We start from the raw sequence: 16,520 nt of genomic DNA, 5'->3' as shown, positions 1-16,520 counted from the left end.
AATTTCCAAAAAGAGCTTAAGGTGGAATTGTTCTCCAAGGGGGGGAAAGCTGCCACCTCTCTTCCCTCTTCCCCTCCTTCCTCTCACTTTACCTAACTCACCAAAAAAAGGAGGGGGCATTTATCCACAAACACACACACAAACACACACACAAGCCTCCTGAGGAATGGCTGGCGAGCAGAGAAGAAATGCGCCCTGACAATCTCCCCTTCCCTCCGGCGGCTGGATGCCAGAAACGAGCGCTGTTTCTTCTGAGAGATCTTTTACCGAAGATGCCAGGGATTAAGAAAGAAAAGACTGCAGGACACTGCTGTGTCACCTAGCATTAAACAGCCCTAAACTCTCCGGTTATGAGATACTCTGCGCAAAATAGGCCAGGAGAGAAAGAAGGGGAAAGAGAGGTTTTGATTTCTTAGCTTTTTTTTTTTTTTTTTTTTTTTTTTTTATCTCGCTGTTTTTCCTCTGAGCCCCGATGCCCCCGGACTCTTCTCGTGGTGGTCGGTGCCTTCTCACACACAAGCTGAGCACACAGTGCATGCAAAGCAGAATCGGTTTCACCGGCAAAGCAGATAGTTTTAAGAGGAAAGGTGGTCAGTGCAATAAGTTTTGTGCAAAAGAAGAAATTAAATTTCAAGAATCCTGCACTGGGATCTGAATGTTTTCGATGCAAAAACATTAAGGAGTCGTACAAACTGTAAAATAAGGATATTGAGCTGCTAGAATACATTCAAGTAACTGTCTGACGTTAAGTCTTGTCTCTTCACAGGTGGCACACTGACATAAAGATATCAGCATGCAAACAGGACTCAAGTCAAGGTGGGTAAGAAAAGGGAAAAACTAAGGTTAAGGTTTGATTTATTTTCACAGAGGAGTGTTGACTGCAGTGTGCTCGACATCTGAGAACTTGGATTAACTTCTGTTTTGTCGTGTAAGGCATCAAACAAATCACATTTTAGGTTTTTATATTTGAATCTGGAGGCTCATGCACACCATCAAAAAGTGTGTAGGAGGAAATTGTCCATAGATAAATCTAAGTATTTCTAATTTAAAAGAAAAAAGAGAAAAAACTGCTCCAGCTCATCACAGACATTTGTGATTGTTGTCAATGTTGGTTCGAATTTAAGATTTAAGATTTATGGCTTTTTTCTTATGTCAATATACATAGCTTATGATACTTTAGTCACAATACAGTATTATTAGGCAACAATGTGTTATTGTCACGATACGTAAGTCATGATTAATATAATGATACTTAAGTTACGATACAATATTAAGATACTTTTGTCACAGTACAATATTATCACAGTGGTTATGTCACAATATGATATTATCATGATACTTATGTCACAGTATCTAGGTCACAATTTGTTATTGTCACGATATGTAAATTACAGTATTATATTATTACAATACTTTAGTAACTATACGATATTATCACAATACATATGTCACAGTACTTAGGTCACAATATGTTATTATCACGATACGATACTATCATACTAACATCAAGATATTTAGCTCAAGATCTGTAACTCTCACTATACTCAAGTCACGATACAATATTATCTCAGTACTTGAGTCACAATACCATGTTATCACGATAGCTACGTCAGGATACAACGATCACGATGCTTAGGTCAAGATACTTAAGTCACGATACAATATTATCTCGGAACTTAAGTCATGATACAATATCACAATGCATACGTCAAGATAGTTAGGTCCCGATATTACTGTGACAGTGTGTAAGCCACGATAAGATATTGTCATGATACTTAAGTCAGGATATGATCTTGTCACGATACTTCGGTCAAGATGCTAAAGTTACGATATGTCACTGTCACGATTTGTAAGTCACAATAGGATATTATCACTCAACCTAAGTCAAGATACAATATTGTCATGATACTTTGGTCAAGTTACTGATATGTAAGCCATGATACAATACATTGTGATTTAGCGCCCTTTCAAAGAAAAGGAAAGGAAGACTTTGTCAACATCTGCTTTATCTAATAAGATAGTTTCATTCTGTTCATTTCACAGCAAATCATTTTTATTAGAGTAGACTGAAACAGCTTTCATTTTATTATTCTAGTAGGCTACCAAAGGTTTAATTTGTATTTGTAACATTGATCGCAGCACTGTGCTGTATTGAGGTAAAACCCTACTTTTCACGTGTTTTTAAGCTCAGTGGGGTTGATAACTTTCTCTGTGGGGCAAACCTGCACTGATACTAGACATTACAGTGAAGTTTTCTGGGACTTGCTGCGAAACCGGTTTTAAAAGTACAACTTTAAGCTGCTTTTTTGCCAATTATTGTTTAAAAAATTTAAGATTTCTTTTTAGCGTCCTGATCTACGGCTTCAACCAACGACAATTTTCAGTGTCGACTAATTTGCTGATTATTTTCTTTTTTAATAAATTAATAAATTGATCATAAAAACACTATAAAACAGTGAAAAATGCCAGTTGCCGTTTCCTACAGCCCAAGGTGATGTCATCCAATGGCTTGCTTTTTCCACAAGAATTATTTTATTGTTAAAGACAATGAAAAGCAACAAATTCTCAAATTTCAGAGCCTGGAATCATCAAATTGTTTTGCAGTTTTGGTCCAAAAAATAGAGTTGGGGTTAAGAATCAATAGCATAGTACTGCAAACTTTGGGTGGCAATACTGTATCGATACATAGATGGCAAGTATTGATTTTTTTTTTTTTTTTTAATAAATTATTGATATTGCAAATACAAACTAAACTTTTGGTAGCCTTCCAGAATAACAAAATAATTTGCTTTTTCTGCCTCTACATACATTTTTGGGCACCTCAATAATATTGTTTCGCGATTTATGTATCGCAGTAACATCGTATCGCGAGGCCTCTGGTGATTCCTACCCTTTACTAAAAAATGGCGATTATCGGCCATTGATGCGTCTCTGTGCTGCTTCTGTTCTTGAAAGCAGCTCATTTCAGAAACAAACTCTTTCTGTAGTCGATGAGGACGAAGTTGTCACTTTATAGCTGCACCCATTTGGACTCATTATATTTTATATTTTTGGTATTTCCAGATTAGTTCCTAAACCAAAATGTGTCGCTGCTGAGAAAATGCAGCTTTAATTTTTTTCAGTTTTGGATTTTACAACACTTTAAACTTTGGCTTCTGCACCGTCTGACTGCTGCTTTCGTGGCATCACGAGTTTAGATTGAGAAACTTTTACATTTTTGGCATGTTTGCCTTTATTATGTGACAGTTTAGAGACGGCCAGGAACCGTGGGGCCGAGAGTATGTCATGCAACAAAGGTCCCCAGCTGGCATCGAACTGTTGCAGTGATGGTGTATGTTTCCGAACCACGAGGCCACCAGGATGCCCTAAAAAAAAAAAACTTGGTCGTTGCAGCCGTCGTTGCTCTTTTAAGAAGCGTCTGGTCTTGCATTCTGACAGAAAAGCGGCCAAAAGTTTCCCGTCGTCTTTGTCATCTTCTCGAAGCCGCTCGGCCCGCTCTGAATAATTCAGCATCTGCCTGGTCAAATGCAAACAAACGGAATAAAACATAGATAGTTATGAGGCATAAATATGAACAAACAGCATCTAAAAGCATTAAGGAAACACAGAGCGTCTGGGGTTTGGAGCGACAGATGAGGACAGTGTGTTTGACTGGCTGGACGGAGCCGTTACCCCCCCACATCTCCTTCACCCCCCTAATGATGTGTGGCCTGTCAGAGAGACGCAGCCAAATTACATTCAGGACTACAAAGCCTTCGTCCGAGGTTTTCTCTGTCTGTGCAACACCCTGCAAAACAATAACTGGGATTCAGCAGCTGCAAATTGCACTAAAATTTCCCATTCTCTCTCTGTGAATTATTAATGAGAGCCAAACCAAAAAAGACAAAAAAAGAGAAAGGGGGGAGCGAAATATCTACAGCATGCCCGAGCAGTGGAGAATGCTATAAAGCCGTAATTATGCCAGAGAATGAGAAATGGAACAAAGTTGTTGGAGCCAGAAAAGGCAAGGCAGAAACTGAAACTAAGAGCTGGAAATTTAGAGCTCAGAGGGTGAAAAGGAAAGTAGTTTTATTACATATGCAAAACTCCAAAGCTGCGGGATCGACACACAATTAAAACGGGGATGAACAACAGCATTTGCATCCGTCTCTGTCAGGTTTGCTCTGCGAGGAAGAGGAGGGAATATGTAAGAGAGGAAAGAGGAGGTCAAAGTGGCAAAATATACAGGATCTGTTTTGGAATGAAAAAGCGTATAACTCCAAATATGTTGACTTTTTAGGGAATATGAAAAACAGCCTTGTTTTCTCAGCTGGAGACTGAAACCATTTCAGAAACTAAAGTACTGTACAAGAAAAGTAAAGCAGACATGACTGCTGATGGGATTCACTACACTGTAAAAAAGAATCCATTGATTCAACTTACAAAAATTAAGGTAACAATTTTAACGTATCTTTTTAAGTTGTTCCAACTTGTCTCTTATAATCTGACAGTTAGTTTAGTACAACCAACATATTTTGCTTAATTAAGTTGAACCAACTTAATATTTATCCAAAAGTTGTCGTGATATTTAGTGGTCAAATTATTTTATTTAAGATATTTTAATTTAATTATGTTAATTCCGTCCAACTCAAAAAAAGTTAACTTCTTGAAAATAAGCTTGAAAATAACACTTTAATGTAACAAACTTTTTTTTGTAGTAATAACCTTTTTATTTTAATTAGAATCCACAAACTCCATAAATCATTTTATGAGAATGTAGCATCCAAAAAAAAAAAAAATTTCAGTAGAAAAACACAAAACATGACGGCGTGTTACAGCTATACTTCAAACATCCAGTGACTCAGTGGCAAGTAAATTTACATTTTACATGGAAAGTTACAAACAGAAAAAAACATTATTATTATTATTATTATTATTATTAGATAAAATGAATATATTATATTTAATTAAAAAAAAGAAAATGTGAGATTAACAACAACAATAAAAGAACAACAAATCTCGCCAAAGGAGAAAAATAAAAAAGACTTTCGAGTCAATCCAATTAATCCAAATCAGTAAGTAATACTGAATGACAGGTGGAGAAATAAATAAATCTAAATGTAAATAAACTATGGTTAGACACCAGAAACAACAGCTACACTGATACACAGAGCTGATCATCATTATTAGGTATCAGATATCAATTAATGACGTACTCACATCCTTTACTGAACTACAAATATTATAGAAATACTTCAATGTTTGAGGAGCTACATTCAAACCATTATACTCAAAAGTACACAAGTTATGAGTAAAATGAGGGTCCGAGGACAGATATAAAGCCCTGTGAGGCAAACTGAATTGAATTGAATTGAATTGAATTTAATGTACTTTTAGAGTATCAAAACTAAAACTGCTAATTTTACAGAAAAGTTACTATCATTATTACATTTAATATTATCGGGTTATTTTTGGATAATGCCCGTACTTTATACACCTTTTTGGGCAGAGCACTGTTTAATATTTTCAAAGTCCATCACATGTTTTGGTCATTTAAGTTTTGTAGCAAAGATTCCTACTATACATAGCAAACTAAGTACATATATACATATGGGTATGCATATTATCTGTACATACATGGTAACTAAAATAATACAAATGAAATTCAATAGTCCATGACCAGAGGCCATTAGACTGTCTGAGTCTATTGATGCTTTTAACATGCAACTTAAGACTAATTTTTATTCTTATGCTTTTAGTGTTTAACATGTTGTAGCGTAGAGTTATCCTTAGTTGAAAAAAAAAAAAGTTAAGTTGGACGCCAGACAGGAGAACAAACACAATCTGACACTATTAATTTTTTTAATTGAAATTAGTTGGGGAATGATTAGCCGGGATATCTCGTATCCACCGCTACAAAATGTAAAGGGAAAAACACAAATGATTGTTTTATTCTTCAGTTGAAACTCTTTATATTTAAAACAGACTCAAATCAAATGATTAAGGTAAATAATCAAACACAAGATTTCACACAGTAGTTTCCCATTCATTAAATATATATATCTATATATATATATCTATATATATATATATATATATATATATATATATGTGTGTGTGTGTGTGTGTATATATATATATCAATTACCAGTTGGTACCAGTCCCAAACTGAAAGTTAAAGGTCCTTTAAATAAATCAATCCAAGCAGGACCCTGTGAGAGTGCAAGTGTGTGTGTGTGAGACTGCAGTTAACACTTTCCCCACCAGAGTATTATTTTTAAGTTTCCAGCCACTGCCAGTATTTTTGATCATATTCACTTATCTTTCGAGACCCACAGAATAATTTGTTCTATGAGTATTATTCATTTTCAAGAACAAAATCAATTTCACATTTACATTACTTACTATTTTTGTCGTTTCCTTACGTCAGTTTGAATTGTATCAATAGAAATGATAATAATACTAGTTCAGTGATCGTGGTCGTCTTGTCCTTGTGTCACTGTCACTGTCGTGGAGATTCCCGTGTCATCCCACTAAACTCGTTTGCGTCTTCGTCCAAATCGGATTCAGACTGTTGATCAAAACAGGAAGTGTCGCAGTCTGAGACCATCAACATCTCTATGACTTGCACAGCCATAAACTTTTCCATCGGTGCTGGCATTTTCGTGCCGTTTACAAGATGCTACATCTCTGTCAACAACATCTTCGGATCTTCTTCTTTGGTTGTTTGTGGACACGGCAGTGCTGTTCTATCTCACAAGTGTGTAACAGCGCCCCCTATCTCATAACAGTGAAAAGACCAATTGACAGAATATCTCGTCAATGGCGGGGAAAGAGTAAAGTTTTTTATCTTTATCCGACTCTCTGGGTTTAAATCGATTTGTCCGTCGTTGTTAAGCACTTTGCTGCTCATCCCGTTCTGCTTTTAAGTATAAAAAGCGCAATATTTCCCTCTCAGCTGAGTTGAAGTTTAAAGTAGCGCAAACACTTAAGTAAAATGTAGCTAAAAGTTTCACGGAAGTATGATGAGTAAATGTACTCAGAGGTGGTTGATGGCAGATACCAGGTTGACGAATTGCCGTCCATGAAACACTCCTTGTGGGCCAAACGAGGGCGCTACATATAAAATGGAGGACAAATATAAGATTAGACCCATAATGCACCTCAGCTAAATATAAAGCATAGTAATGACGGCCAATAGATTACTGTTGAATCAATAGATATCGGTAAGAGTCAGTGTTTGTTTGTATTTTGCTAATTTTCTGTTAACGTTATTTTGTATGTACTAATATATCAACAGCATGTTTTCCAAGCAAATTGTCAGCCTCATCATTTCAACGATTTGTTGATGAATTTAATAGGGATTGTACGATGAACTATTGAAGTGTATGGACTTTGTGGTGCAAAGGTTTGGATCGTCTATTAATGTTTGCATTTTGTCCCTTTTTATTACTTTGTGTGTAATATTTGCTGCCTGGTCGAGGGTTTTTGTTTTGTTTTTAAACCGCATGTCATCGTTTACGCAATATAGCTAAGATACGACCTCCACTGAGCCAGCAGGACGCTGAGAAGCTTGTTCATGCTTTTGTTTCCAGTCGTCTTGACTATTGTAAAACTACCTAAAACTGCCTTTGCAAAGGTACAGAGCATTCAGAATGTTGCTGCCAGAGTTTTAACAAAAAATAAAGAGAGACCATCTAACTCCGGTTTTACGTAACCTACACTGGCTCCCAGTATCTTTTAGAATTGATATTAAAATCATTCTTCTGGTTTTTAAGGCTCTTAATGGCATCGCCCCTCCGATATCATAGACTCCCTTTCACCTTATGTCCCTCCACGAACCCTGAGATCCTCCACAGCTTACACTACACTACAAAAACCTTTGGGGATGTTTCTTTTAGCTGCTACGCCCACAAAATACGGAACACCCTGCCTTCAAATATTAGACTTGCTTTCTATTTTAATATTCTTGATATGTTTGTTTATGTTTTTTGTAATTACTTGATTATTCTTCTTTTTTCTCCGTGAATTAGTGTTGAATAATTGAATGGTTTTATTTCTTTTATTCATTTTGCTCAGTGTGTTGTTCAATATTTACCTTGGTTACAATGGTGTCTCACATTTTGGAAAAACTAAAGTTAAAAAAAATACTAGGAAAAACCTAAAATAATCTAAATTTAATGAGTCTTTAGTATTAAATCTGTTCATGTATCATCAGTCCAACTTCTTGAGAATCGCACCAGAATCTGGAGTGTTTTTTAATTGATTGATTTAAATGCGGTAATGGACCCAAGTGTCTTTATACAAACTCAAATGATGCTTTGAAAAGTTAAAACATGATTTACGAGCCATTATAAAGGAAATTCGGCAAAAAGTAAGTGTGAGATTACAAAAAAAGTTTGTTACGTTGTTTTACGACACATTATTTCACCTTAAAGTAAAAATTTGATTATATTTTTACAGCGTTTCAGCTGTCAATGGATAAAAAGTAAATATTTTCAGATGTAGGAATAGTTTTAGTATTCTACTTTTGTATTAAACCTGTTCATGTATCATCAGTCCAGCCTCCAAACTTCTTCTTGAGAATCGAGCGTTTGCTCCAGAGTTTTTAGGGTGAAAAATCCAAACACTGAATAATTATTCTAAATATTTTCTGGTTTGAAAATGTTCGAATTGCAAGATGTTAAATTTCAGGGTTAATGCTTTCAGTGCAACCTTAAAAATTCTCTTCTCATGCGACATGTTGCCACAGATACGAGCTCACATCCTCGCTGCTGTGTCGTCTCTTTGCGCATGTTTGAGAAAGTGCCAGCCAGAGTATCTCCCCTCTCTCTCACACACACACACACAAACACACACACACACACACACACACGTGGTTCGACCGAGGGCCTGGCATGGCTCCTCTGCTCACAGGAGGCAGCGGCGTCCCTCAGGGATCCATAACCAACCAAATAGCTCTGAGAGAGAGAGAAAGAGGGAGCAGCTAGCTTACCCAGCTGGGCCTCGGCACTCTCTCACTCACTCTGTGTGTGTGTGTGTGTGTGTGTGTGTGTGTGTGTGTGTGTGTGGTGGGAGGAGGAGGATGGTGGACCAGATGACACAGGCGACTCCCAGCAAACTGTGGGCGACATGATCACCTGATCTGGAGAGAGACGACTCAGGAGTTTGACTGTAACTTTATATTATACAAAATGGCCAAAAGTATGTGGACACCAAATATTTCAGCGTGTTCCAGGTCGTCCCGAAGTACCGAGGTCAAGTTTTTGCGCTCCAAACCTGGGTAAACATGGCAACCCTGTCATGCTGAAACAAATAAAATTATATGCTGTAGGATTGGGGGTGTCCACAAACCTTTGGCCACGTATTTCTGACACAAAGAAAATCAATGGTCTTTAATTTTAAACAGACAAAAAACTTTGTTTATTTTCCCTTAATGTGACTCAGGAATAATTTATTCAGATGCTTTACATGAATCAATACAGTGGAGGAAAACGCTACAACCCAGTGTCTGCGTCTTGATCCCACAGTGAAGGCTTCTGTCTATGTATGTAAAAATGTGACCGTGAATGACCCAGACGTTCCCTAACTGACATTTACCTGTCAGCTCTACCTGGTGGGGGTTAAAGGTCATGTGTGTGTGTTTGTGTGTGTGATTCAGGATTGATGAAGTCTCTGGTGGATGCTGCTGCTGCTGCTGGCTGGTTGAGATGGATTCATGTGTTTCCTGGTGCTGTTCTACCCTCTGCTGGCGGCTCAGAGGAAGTTACAGCTGCAGGTTTGTAGTAAATGATGCTCATTTTGAAGCTGCATGCTTAGAGTCATGTTTATGCTTTCTTTCAAGCTATTTATTGCAGGATTTTGCATGTTTTTAATTTGTTTTTGACACATTATTGCACATGATTTTAAAGGGATACTTCACCCCCCCCATATGACCATTTGTATATCTGCTTCTCACCCTGAGTTCAGTTGAATTTGTGAAGGAAACTTTCTTTTTCTTGCATGCCTCTGGTGACAAACAGGAATCCAAATACAGAGAAAATTCACGATGAATTGAAGTCAGTGGGGTCCACGTTTAACAACAGCAAAACTCCAACAAAACATCAGTTTACAAACTCTCCCACAGTCTAAGTCTTACTTACCCAGTCGGATGATATACTGCCCAAACAGAAAGGATAATGAAATTTAAAGGAATACTTTGTTGATTGTTTGTACTTCCTTATTTTTGTATGCCCGTGGTGGCCACAGACACAAAGAGTTTTGATCTCAAAACTCGGATCAAACTGTAAAACTAGGCAGCGCTGATCAAATACAGACCGAAATTCTGTTAATGTTTTGCTTATTCTTTGCCAAAAAATTTTCTTCAGAAGCATATTTTAGTGTACCATTTGGCTCCAATAGGAGAATTTGTAAACAGGAAGTGGGCGCCATTTCTTGTATTATAAAAATGGAGGCTGAAAAAACAAGCCTTTCTGATCAAAATTAAAACTAAGTTTCTGTTTCTGTGTTGCCTATTACTAGCCTCAAATGTACTCAGCAACATATTTTAGTGCGTCATTTTGCTGTCATATGAGAATTTGTGAACAGGAAGTGGGCGTCATACTGTTTCCTGTATTGTAAAAATGGAGGCTGGAAAAAAAAGAGATCAAATGTTAAAACTAAGCCGAACTGATCAAATATAAAGCAAGTTTCTGAGACTGTATTGCCTGTTCCTCGCCTAAAATGTCCCCAGAAATACATTTTAGTGCACTGTTTAGCTGTAGTACAAGAATTTGTGAACAGGAAGTGGGCGTCATACTGTTTCTGGTATTGTAAAAATGGAGGCTGGAAAAAAAAGAGATCAAATGTTAAAACTAAGCCGAACTGATCAAATATAAAGCAAGTTTCTGAGACTGTATTGCCTGTTCCTCGCCTAAAATGTCCCCAGAAATACATTTTAGTGCACTGTTTAGCTGTAGTACAAGAATTTGTGAACAGGAAGTGGGCGTCATACTGTTTCCTGTATTGTAAAAATGGAGGCTGAAAAAAAAGGACATCAAATGGTGAAACTAAGCCATTCTGATCAAATATAAAGCAAGTTTCTGACATTGTTTTGCCTATTTCTCGCCTAAAATGTCCCCAGAAATACATTTTAGTGCACTGTTTAGCTGTAATACAAGAATTTGTGAACAGGAAGTGGGCGTCATACTGTTTCCTGTGTTGTAAAAATGGAGGCTGAAAAAAAAGGACATCAAATGGTGAAACTAAGCCGTTCTGATCAAATATAAAGCAAGTTTCTGACATTGTATTTCCTATTCCTCACCTTAAAAAACGTATTTTTGTGCACTGTTTAGCTGTAATACAAGAATTTGTGAACAGGAAGTGGGCACCATACTGTTTCTGGTATTGTGAAAAACAGAGGTTGAAATAAAAAAGAGCGATCAAACGGTAAAACTAAGCAGTTCTGATCCCATATGAACCAAGATTCTGTTGCTGTGTCGCCTAATTGTCGCCTCAAATGTTTCAGAAACATATTTAAGTGTACTGGTTAAATGTAATTCAAGAACTGTAATTTGTTGCCAGCCGGCTGCCATATTGTTTCCTGTGGAAAACCAGCGAAGCTTGCCTTTCAACATACCCTCATAGAATGGTGCATATTATGTCCTATGAAAATGCAGACACAACAGTTCATATGATATCCTAAGAATTAGCATCCTATGAATGACATTAAGTCCTTAATGTACAGTTACATGATTACCTTAAAAAGGTATTGAGGTTAAGTTTAGGCAAGTAAAGTTACTGTGGTTAGGTTACGAAAAGAAACCTGGAGAGCACGTACCTTAAATTGAGTTAAAGTTCACAAAGTTCCGAGCACATGAAATGTCCCAGGGAAAAGTCTGTGTTTTTGTGACCCATCGTTATTGACCCTGTGGGCTAATGGGCATGTAGCTACTTATACGTCATGTTTGTAGTCGACCAATGAAGATGAGTTTACATATCACCTTGGGTTCGTCCTTCACCTTCTCAAAATGATCCCACACTTTGGATTTCCTGCCCGACATGTTATTAACTAGCCTGTGGAATAACCGCAGGTACCAGCCCTGGAGATTAACCTGACTCCTGTCTGACTGCTGAGCGTGGACACTTCCTGTGTCTGTCCTTTCAAATTAATTCCCACAACTAAGCGACCAATGAAATCTTGCCGACTAATGACCTTTCCAGTCAACTAACGTTTGGTCGACTATTTGGTGGCAGCCCTAGAAAACAGTGTGCATTTCTTCACCCAACAGCCGCAACATTTATTGGTCCAGTGAACTTCCTGATGGAGGCAGTGGTAGACCAGCAGCTCCAGTGTTCAGAAAGGTAAAATTACTGTTTTTCTCAGTGGAGTCTGGCTTTGAAAAGAGCGTAGATGGGCTGTCTGTTTGGGGAGTCTTGAGTATACGAATGGATAAATGAGACCTGAATTATACTGCACGAGTTGTGTGAGAGTTTGTAAACAGATGTTTTACGGTAGTTTTGCTGTTCTTAAACATGGATCCCAATGACTTTCGTCAGTGTAACTGATATACAAAAGTACACGTGGGGGGTGAAGTGTTCCTTTAAGTCAGTCTCGGGTGTTTGAAGCCTGCTGACAGACATATTTCTTGTTTTATTATTATTGAAAGTGAGCCATATCTCTTAGATTAGTTCCACAATATAAACCTCTGTGTATGTATGAACCTGTGTACTGTATGTGTTTGTGTGTTTGAGAGCTCCTGTCACTCCCATCTCCTCCTCCTCCTCCTCCTCAGAGTTCAAGGTCGCCGTGCGGCTATTTCCAGCTCGTCTTCACTTTGATCCGTGTCGCAAAATGACAAGGTAACGCAACTCGGGGGGTCAGCTGTGTTACAGGAATGCTTCCACGGATCGGGAAAGAGAAAATCAATCCTGCCTGACAGTGTCTTCAGGATACTCCGACCTGACTGGACCATGACAACTACACACACACACAGAAACGTGTGCAGATAAACACTTAAACTCACACAAACAAACACTCGTAGTACACACAAACACAACCAAATTTAGCACACGCGCGCTGCAGCTGTCTCTCTGTCTGACACAGATGACCTCTGTCAGCTCCGGTTTGTCTGTTGGCTTGTCAAGGTGCATCAGAGAGACAAGGTGTCGGCCAAAAAGTTCATCAACAGCTAACTGCTTCTGAAAGTTGAGCTCTGAAATTAGAGGGTAGATGGAGATCAGCGCCGGCAAACTTTGGCCCTGTTTACACCTGGTATTAACATGCATCCTAGATGAGCAGATCACAAGTGGACAGCTCTAAGTACAGTTGTGAATCCACCCAGTGCGTCCTCGATGCATCTTGAGATCAGATCGCTTAGACCACATTTAGAGGTGGCTTGGGTCACATATGGCCACATTCTGTCAGCAGTGTGTACACGAATGCATCCGAGGCCACTACTCAGCTGACATCCTTACTTATCCGATTCAAACTTTCTGTTGCTGCCCTTACACAGGTTAAATGCAGTGCTTAAGTACCATCTCCGGAGCTGCTCTCCACCTGGTCCACTAATCAGAAGATCAGCGGTCGGTCCCTCCAGTCCGCATGTCGAAGTATCCTTGAGCAAGATACTCGGCCACCAGTGTGTGAAGGTGTGCGTGAATGGGTGATTGTGACTCGTAGTGTAAAAAACGCTTTGAGTGGTCGGAGGATTAGAAAGGTGCTACACAAGTGCATGTCCATTTCCTAAACTGTTGGTACTCGTCGCCCCTTGTCGCCTGTTTTTTGGGCCGAGTCAGCATGTTGAGTCAACATCAGTGATAGAAGAGCCTGTCGATTAATGTAATCACTCTGATTGGCCGTTCGGCTCAGCGCACGAGAAGAGAAACAGAAGTGAGGAAAGTAAACAATCGGCTAATGTCAAGAGGGCGTGAGATCGTGACAAAGTTTGCATAACGGTTTGTAATTATCTGGATAATTGTTTACTGACACATGGTGAATATAATTTGTTCTTTAAACATCGGGTTGAGTTGTCACTAGTGTTTTGAATCTGTCCTGTTTCCCTTTTTGAATGACGAATACAGACGACTACAACCTGTTGGTACGGAGAGCTATTTCCTTTCACTGAGGCGCAGAACGTACGTGCTAGTTGGCTGTCGCTTGGAGTCTTTGTGGTGTGTTCAAGTGCAACTTCTTGGTCAAGACGCAGGCAACTTGAGGCGACCAACAGTTCTTTGATGTCAGTTTGGTGTGTCTGGGCTTTTATGGTTACCCTTGTCACTGTGTGTGTGCAGATGGACTTTGACCAACTGTCTCTCAGCGGCGATTCATGGCTAGCAGGGCGGAGCAAGAAGGGACACCAGTTGCCCATTTTAAATATCAATGGCTGTACGTGTGCGTATACATATTTAAGTGTACTATTAAATTGTAATCCAAGAGCACTCGTTACCAGCAGGCTGCCATATTGTTTACAGTGGACATACCCTCAAAGAATAGTGTATTTGATATCCTACGAAAATGTGGACATGACAGTATGATATCCTACGAATTAGCGACCTGCGAATGACTATCTCCTTAACGTGAAGTTACTGTGGTTAGATTTAGAGAAAGAAAGATGGTGAGGATGTACCTTAAAAGTCCACATGGTTCCGAACCCACGTCCATATAGCATGACAAAGCTCTTGCCACTTAGATAATGACGTATGTGTATTTGCATACAGACGGAGGAAGTGACATCCAGGTGAACAGACAGACATAGAGCTGTCCCCCACATGTTAATACCATGTCTGAACGGACTCCTTAACATGCAAGTTTGTGACTTCAACCAATTGCAGACCAAGTTGACCTTTGAGGCAGTGAAGATCCAGGAAGTCCGAAGTACCTCAAGTACCCCATGACCGGTCCATCTCCAGCAGCTCGGCCTCCACCGTTATCTGCCAGGTGATCTTTGGTCCTTTTTTCTAGTGATGTCCAGGATGTTTTCCAAATTCTAATTATTATTATTTCCTTTTAAATGGAAAAGTTGAATTTGAATTTGAATTTCGACTGTTTCCACTAGCCTCCTCCTTCTGAGGCTGTAATATCTGGTGTTTTTGTGGCCAAACAATGCCTGTAAGCACTGGTAATTAGAATGGGGCCTGTAGCCGTACGCCTCCCTCCCTCCCTTTCCTGTCTGGAAACACACGGGCATCTGCGGAGGACGGTGGGAGGGTCGTGCAGGGGTTGCGAGGGGGACATATTTCTGACGAATGTGCCATCTCCATAATTAGCTCAGAAGCAACATATGAAACATTAAACACGCCAGGCGCTGACGACAATCAAAACATTTCATTTGTTGTCAATTATTCATTACTTTGAAGGTTCTGAAGGGGTCGTTAATATGGAAATAAGCTTGCGATGCTAACTAGGTTGTAGTATCTGATTCCAGATCATTTGAGCACAGAGCACCCCTTCTTTCCCTTTTTTCTTTTAGGCTAATATTTTGCCTTTTCTGTCCCTTTTATTTGGATTTCATCTCTTTTTCATGGAGCCTGTTCTTCAAACAAAACCATTTCTCTGACTTAAAAACAAGCTGCTTTTATCCACTTTATTAAAAGTATTTGATGGAGTCCTTTGATAGCTTCATGTTCGGCTCAGCCTCAAGTTAAACCACCCAAAACTAATGCAATACATTGTTGTTGTTTTTTTTTTTAACAGTTTCCCTTTTGCACCTGGCTTTATTAATGTGTACTTCCCCTCTGTGGCTGTCAAACCAGACCCGCCAAGAGAGCGGCCACTAAAGTTCCCCTGTCTGTAGCTTTTCACGGTTTAGTTCCCCTACAATTAATTAATGGGATGAAAAGTCTCACGCAGCACCTCACCGCTGTGGCTACCTTTGCCAGCTGTCAAATTGGAGAGACGTGGACTGGAAAAATAAGCCAGAGACTGGGGCTATTTAAGGTAATTAGTTTTGATGCATGCAGCTCTCAGTCCCTATTACCTGATGTCTGCGTCGTTCAGTTGGGGAGTTCGGCTTAACGTGTTTCCACACATGATGGGAGGGTAAGTAGAGGGCAAGACTGGAGATGCTTTACACAGGAAAGATGTAATAAGATATAAGTCAGAGGTGAGTCACGGAGGGGAACCTCATATCAACAAAGTCATGTTACTGACCTGAAATTTGCATGTACATTTTTTTGGGAATGTTTTTTGAAGAGGATTTAATGAATTTCTTCATGGCTTTTTGTAACATACTATACTATGAATTTTTTTTTTGCAATTTTTTTCTGTTGTATATCATGTGTCTTTGCTTTTACACTGTGTTTGTCTACTTGGCAATGAAAGTGGCTCCCTGGGGACTCAGCCCACCCCACTGGAGCGCTGCAGTGTTGCAGCATACCAAGTAAATTACTGTCTTGATGAGTATTAAGCCCAACAGTCATGTGTTATGAGGTACAATGCTCATAGAAAAGATATTAAAAAGTAATAGTATAGCATGTGGTCCACAATCATGAAAAAAAAGTCATAGTATAGCATGTGGTCCACAATCATGAAAAAAAAGTCATAGTATAGCATGTCAATGAAA

General features: G+C 38.9%; 2 protein-coding genes across 3 annotated transcripts in view; one reads left to right on the top strand and one right to left on the bottom strand.

The window, feature by feature from the left end:
• The window catches only part of LOC144461887 (uncharacterized), a 128,683-nt gene extending 113,682 nt beyond the window's left edge, over positions 1 to 15,001 (top strand). Inside the window, exons 6-10 of one of the 2 annotated variants that reach the window (XM_078165699.1) lie at positions 767 to 816; positions 9,641 to 9,757; positions 12,753 to 12,819; positions 13,473 to 13,569; positions 14,768 to 15,001. The gene's annotated coding sequence lies outside the window, so the exon portion shown is untranslated. Of the gene's footprint in view, positions 1 to 766; positions 817 to 9,640; positions 9,758 to 12,248; positions 13,570 to 14,767 lie in introns of both variants that reach the window. The other variant, XM_078165698.1, reaches the window with a different exon arrangement.
• kynu (kynureninase) overlaps positions 1 to 16,520 on the bottom strand; it is a 75,847-nt gene that overhangs the window by 778 nt on the left and 58,549 nt on the right. The gene's annotated exons all lie outside the window — the stretch shown is intronic.

The sequence above is a fragment of the Epinephelus lanceolatus genome, chromosome 24 (assembly GCF_041903045.1).
Source record: "Epinephelus lanceolatus isolate andai-2023 chromosome 24, ASM4190304v1, whole genome shotgun sequence".
Lineage (NCBI taxonomy): Eukaryota > Metazoa > Chordata > Actinopteri > Perciformes > Serranidae > Epinephelus > Epinephelus lanceolatus.
The sequence above is the reverse complement of the archived record's forward strand: the minus strand, read 5'-3'. Positions and strand labels throughout refer to the sequence as shown.